Consider the following 6399-nt stretch of genomic DNA (forward strand, 5'->3'; position numbering starts at 1 on the left):
CTGTGTTGTCTCATAATCGAACAGTAATGTTCTTGGTGTGGATGCACCTATGAGTCCTTGGTCTAATAGCTTGATATACATTTTTGTAATACTTAAGGGGAAATTTAGCTTGCAAACCACAGACCGCCAGATTGCACACATGCATGTATGCAAGGATATATAGTATCACACAAAAATCAGTGCACAACTCGAATTTTTTTTGTAAACATTTTGTATGTTATGGGACAACAGAGAAGAAATGACACTTTGCTGCAATGTAGTCAGTGTACAGCTTGAAAAAGTGTAAATTTACTGTCCCTTTCAAAACAACAATGCTGGCAACCAAAAGTGAGTACAACCCCAAATGAAAAAAATGTTCTTTTCCAGCACTGCCTAAACCCTCTTGACCATTAAGTTCAACAGAACTTCTCTTCCATACCAACATGACATCATAGAGCTGGTGGATATTAGACCCTTTATTCCTCCCCCACCTTCCATTTAGAGCACACTCAATAGGGTTTAGGTCTACTCTGTAAATATGCTTGGCCAGTCAATCACCTTTACCTACAGCTTCTTTAGCGAGGCAATGGTCATCTTTTAGGTGTGTTTGGGATTTATATATACAACGGAACCTCGATATAATGACTAATAGGGGCGGGGTGTTGTCTGTTATAGCCAATTGTACGTGACGAAGCTTTTTTTTGGTTTGTTTTTGTGGCCATATGCACCCATATTACTGTACAGTACAAAATGTAGTTTTTTTCCATGGCCTAAAACACCAAGTACAGTACAGTTATTGTAAATATAAAAAAGCTTGCATTTGAGAAGTTTTAAATTGTATCCAAACTTACCACACTGGTGTGCTTGTCATGGTGACATTGTTGACATACAGTACTCATCATACATCAGTCCCATTCTCTGCCTGCATTGTGCCACAGTGCCAGTAAACAGCAGACAATTCTTGAACTAACAGGCTGCAACACTTTCCAAAAAAGCTGGGACAGGGTCATGTTTACTACTGTTACATCACCTTTTCTTTTAGCAACATTCAATAAATGTTTTGGAACTGAGGACACTAATTGTTGAAGCTTTGTAGGTGGAATTCTTTCCCATTCTTGGTTGATGTACAGCTTCAGCTGTTCAACAGTCCGGGGTCTCCATTGTCGTATTTTACGCTTCATAATGCGCCACACATTTTCAATGGGAGACAGGTATGGAGTGCAGGCAGGCCAGTCTAGTACCCGCACTCTTTTACTACGAAGCCACACTGTTGTAACATGCAGAATGTGGTTTGGCATTGTCTTGCTGAAATAAGCAGGGGCGTCCATGAAAAAGATGTTGCTTTGATTGCAGCATGTTTCTCCAAAACCTGTATGTAGCTTTTAAGCATTAATGGTGCCTTCACACATGTGTAAGTTACCCATGCCATTGGCACAAACACAGCCCCATACCATCACAGATGCTGGCTTTTGAACTTTGTGTCCAAAACAGTCCGGATGATTCTTTTCCTCTTTGCCCTAGAGGACACAACGTCCACAATTTCCAAAAACAATTTGAAATGTGGACTCGTCGGCCCACATTACCCTTTTCCAATTTGCATCAGTCCCTCTTAGATGAGCTCAGGCCCAGAGAAGCCGGCGGCGTTTCTCGGTATTATTGATAAATGGCTTTTGCTTTGTATAGCAGAGTTTCAATTTGCACTTACGGATGTAGCGCCGAACTGTATTTACTGACATTGGTTTTCTGAAGTGTTCCTGAGCCCATGTGGTGATATCCTTTACACATTGATGTCAGTTTTTGATGCAGTGCCGCCTGAGGGATCGAAGGTCACGGGCATTCAATGTTGGTTTTCGGCCTTGCCGCTTCCATGCAGTGATTTCTCCAGATTCTCTGAACATTTTGATGATATGATGGACCGTAGATGATGAAATCCCTACATTCCTTGCAATTGTAGGTTGAGGAACATTGTCCTTAAACTGTTCGACTATTTTCTCACGCACTTGTTCTCAAAGAGGTGAACCTCGCCCCATCTTTGCTTGTGAATGACTGAGCAATTCAGGGAAGGTCCTTTTATACCCAATCATGGCACCCACCTGTTCCCAATTAGCCTTTTCACCTGTGGGATGTTCCAAACAGGTGTTTGATGAGCATTCCTCAACTTTCTCAAACTTTTTTGCCACCTGTCCCAGCTCTTTTGGAACGTGTTGCAGCCATAAAATTCTAAGTTAATGATTATTTGCTAAAAACAGTAAAGTTTATCAGTTTGAACATTAAATATCTTGTCTTTGTAGTGTATTCAATTAAATATAGGTTGAACATGATTTGCAAATCATTGTATTCTGTTTTTATTTGTTTAACACAACATCCCAACTTCATTGGAATTGGGGTTGTATATATATATATATATATATATATATATGTATATGTGTGTGTGTATATACAGTGGGTACGGAAAGTATTTAGACTCCCTTAAATACTTAACCTTTTTTTTTATTATATTGGTTTGCATTCACATTTGAGAAAAAAAAAATATATATATATATACATTTACTAGATTACCGCAAGGTTACTGTGAAAGTCTAACTAATTATTCACAAGTTATGACAACACGCATGTCTTCTGGCATCTACAGATGAAGACACATGCAAAGATTCATTTACCTTACTGCATCATCTAACAGAAGAGGGACATAAAGTTAACAAAAATAAATTGCAATGATGTAAAAGACAAGTTAAATATCTAGGCCATAATTTAAGTATAGGAGGAAAGACTATATTAGAAGACAGGAGAGCTATAGTCTAAAATCCTAAACCACAGACGAAGAAACATAATAATCATTTTTAGGTTTGACAAATTATTGTAGAACATGGATTCCAAACTATGCAGAAATTGTTGCAACATTGTCAAAATTAATACATGAAAACAACCTTAAAATTACATCACCTGTTTAATGGAGTACAGAGGCAGAAAAGGCCTTCTGTGACATTAAACAACATTTGGTCTCCAGTGCTGCGCTAGGCCTTCCAAATTTAATGATAAAACATTCATTCAAATGGTAGATTGTAAAAGCTATTGCATGACCTCCGTACTTACACAACAATACGGTGATAAGCTAAGACCAATAGCTTATTTTTCAACTAGAGAGCAGTTCACCCTAAAGGTCCCACATACAGTGTCTGCTCTCCTATTGCAAATCACCTGCAAGACATTTATCTTGCATTGCCATCTTGCTATCAGAACCACATTTGACTGTTGAGCGATGCACAACCTTAAATCCAGCCACACTAACACCCTTAATGACAAAGGCACGCAGCATGATTGACAGGAATTGGCTGAACAAGCTGCTGAATTAGTAGCATTAATCGAGGCATGCAAACTAATGATAAATAAAGATGGTACAATCTATACTGATAGCCAATATGAGTATTCCACAACAAGAACGCAATTATTGGGAAAAACAAAGTGCAAAACTACAAAATGAAATTTACATTAGCACAGGAAAAAAAAAAAAAAAAAAAAAAAACTATTCAAATGGGCTGCTATATTGAGACATGCTGTGTCACGTCTCAACCGGAGGGATGGTGGCACAGATAGATTGACACTTTACAGCCCTAAAAAATAGCAGAAAGAAATACGTGGGTTCATTTAACACACTGTAAAAGAGTCATTTCAGCTGAGTACTCAAATAAGGAAGGTGAGCTAAAGTCTGATAACGGAGCGGGAGCAGATGTGTAGATTCTGAAAACGCTTGCTGGTCAGTGAAGAAAAAAGACACCAACCCGTTTAGTGAGAACTCAGCAGAATGGCACACCCACATTGGTTACGACATTTGATAAGTGGATACGTAGTAATTTCGGCTACTATGGTGTTGGTTTTGTTTTTGTGGTACATGGGACGTCCCACCCTAAATGATAAAACCCATTTTTAGATAGAAAATCACCTACCAACTGGACCAATATGACAAACCCAATAATAATTAAAAATAAATAAATAAATAAATTTCAAATCATTAACTCGTATCAAAAGGAGTACAGCTGATGATCAAAATTGTGGACATGGCCTCCAAACGCGGCAAAAAGGTTTAATATTTTGTGCCCCCCCAAATCAAGCTGCTTTAATCATAATTCCATATGCGGCTCTCACCAATGATGCTCAAGAGAATGCGCAGAATTGGGGATTTGGATATGACTGGTATGCAACTATTGGTTTTGAATGGAAACACCTCATTGGTGAAACAAGTTATGATTGGTCCAGTTGGTCAAAAAAAATAATAAAAAAATAAAAAAACAGCAAGAGAACATAGAAAGAAGTTTATCCTAAGCAAAACGGCTTGTGTTATATTGTGTATTGTATATTGTGTACTGTGTTATAGGAACAGTGTTAAACCAAAAATGCCATTGAAAACTTCAAAGAAAGGTGGACAAATTTTAATTTAATTTTAACAACATAACTACTGATGATTGGTTCCTTGTAAATCATGGGATCCTATATATCCCGTAAAAGAAGCAGATAAACACAAACCGATGTTTTCTACTTTGGTAGCACCAAATAATTTCACTTGTATAAACATGATTAATAAAGGGGAAAAAAAAATTAGGACCACTGAACGACACACAGTTAAAGTAATCTTAAAAGTCAAACCAAATTTTGTGCCAGTGTCACGGAGCGACATCTGGTGGTGGTGCGGAGATGATAGACTGTTTGATAGATTACCTAAAGATATATCTAGATTATGCGCTATTATCACTTTGATATTGCATGTGTCAGTATACCCTATGCCTGTTCAAGATTTAATGGAAAGGGCACCAATGTTTTTGTCCAATCTAAAAACATATACAAAAAAGAGATTTGTCATGGCAGGGGCAAAATAATCCAACATACATCAACGCCAGGTGTTCCTCGTGGGGGTTCCTAATCAATACAAATTGGGTGACCAGGTTGCAGGAGGATTTGAGTCTTTCATATGCTGGTCGTGTACGATTAATAAAAATGTTGATGGGATAAACTACATCCACTTCAATGTACAGAGATTAGGAAATTGGACTCAGAGTGGGTTGGAAGCTGTGCACGAGCAGCTCAAGGACGTTCCAAAGACCGCATAACTGTCGACATGCTCCTCGCAAGAGAGGGAGGTGTTTGCGGTATGTTTGGAGAACAAACAATACTGCTTCAGATGGCAGCTTGACCAGAGCCATCGATGGTCTGCGGACCCTCAATCAACACTCCTTGTGGGACAGCTCGAATGGACGTTTTTGGTAAATATAAAACCCTAATTACACCAATATTGATATCAATTGCTGTTTTTGCAGCCATTCTGACATTATGTGGATGTTGTTGTATCCCATGCATTCTGGCATTAATCAGTAAATTAATCACCACAGCCATAACCCCGATGGAGAAATCGTATGGAGCTGATGTATACTGTATGATGATAATGATGATTATGATGATAATGATGATTTTGCTTTACCTGATTTGTTACCTGATACAGATGATTACAATGTTTAAACTACAACATTCATATATGACAAGTTACTCTGAGTGTAAATGTATTTGTTTCATAAAAATGATTCTACAGTTAAAAATCGAAATGAAGTGACTGTAAAATGATATGAGAATTTGTGCAAATACATGATAAACAGGAGGGAAATGTTAGATAAATTGTAGAAGTTATCATTTATTTGCTTAGCTTGCATTAGTATAATGGACAATTTTAGATGTCTCGCCTTCAAAAAGAAGACTCAGCATCATCCGATGGAAGGGCGCCTGGACCAAGGACGTGATCGGATGTGGTCGGGTCGTGACAGGTGTTGGTTCAATATTATGTGTTGTGTCTTATTACTTAGAATACTATGTCTGGAAAAAACCCTCTTATTATCAAATATTTTGTGTTGTGTCTTATTGCTTAGAACATTATGATTTGTAAATCCCTCCTATTTCAAATAAAAGCAGGAGCGAGGGGGGGGATTGTTTAGAGCGTGTTGAGAGGCTGTGATCTGAACAATCTCCCATACGCCCTCCTCATGAGAAAAAGAAACCAGCGTCTTCATTCCTTTTGTGTCTATTTTTTATAATGTTGGGTAAGATAAATCCAACACTCAGTTTAGTAAACTGTACCCTCAGTTTAGTAATCTGTACCCTCAGTTTAGTAAACTGTACCCTCAATTTAGTAATACGTACCCTCAGTTTAGTACTGTGTTTAGGAAACACGCAGGCTAATTGTAGCCAGTCCTGCTAGTACTGCTATATAATGATCAACCTCCTCGAACTACAGCAATATTGCCTTTCAGTTGAAAAAATGGGATGTAGGATATATCACGACATGACAATTTATACACAGAATTCACACGAGTAAGAATATAACATACAAATAGAATTTACTTCACTTTACAGATATACGTAGGTATATGGAGCCCCAAA

Source organism: Phyllopteryx taeniolatus, chromosome 16 (assembly GCF_024500385.1).
Source record: "Phyllopteryx taeniolatus isolate TA_2022b chromosome 16, UOR_Ptae_1.2, whole genome shotgun sequence".
In the NCBI taxonomy this organism is placed as follows: domain Eukaryota; kingdom Metazoa; phylum Chordata; class Actinopteri; order Syngnathiformes; family Syngnathidae; genus Phyllopteryx; species Phyllopteryx taeniolatus.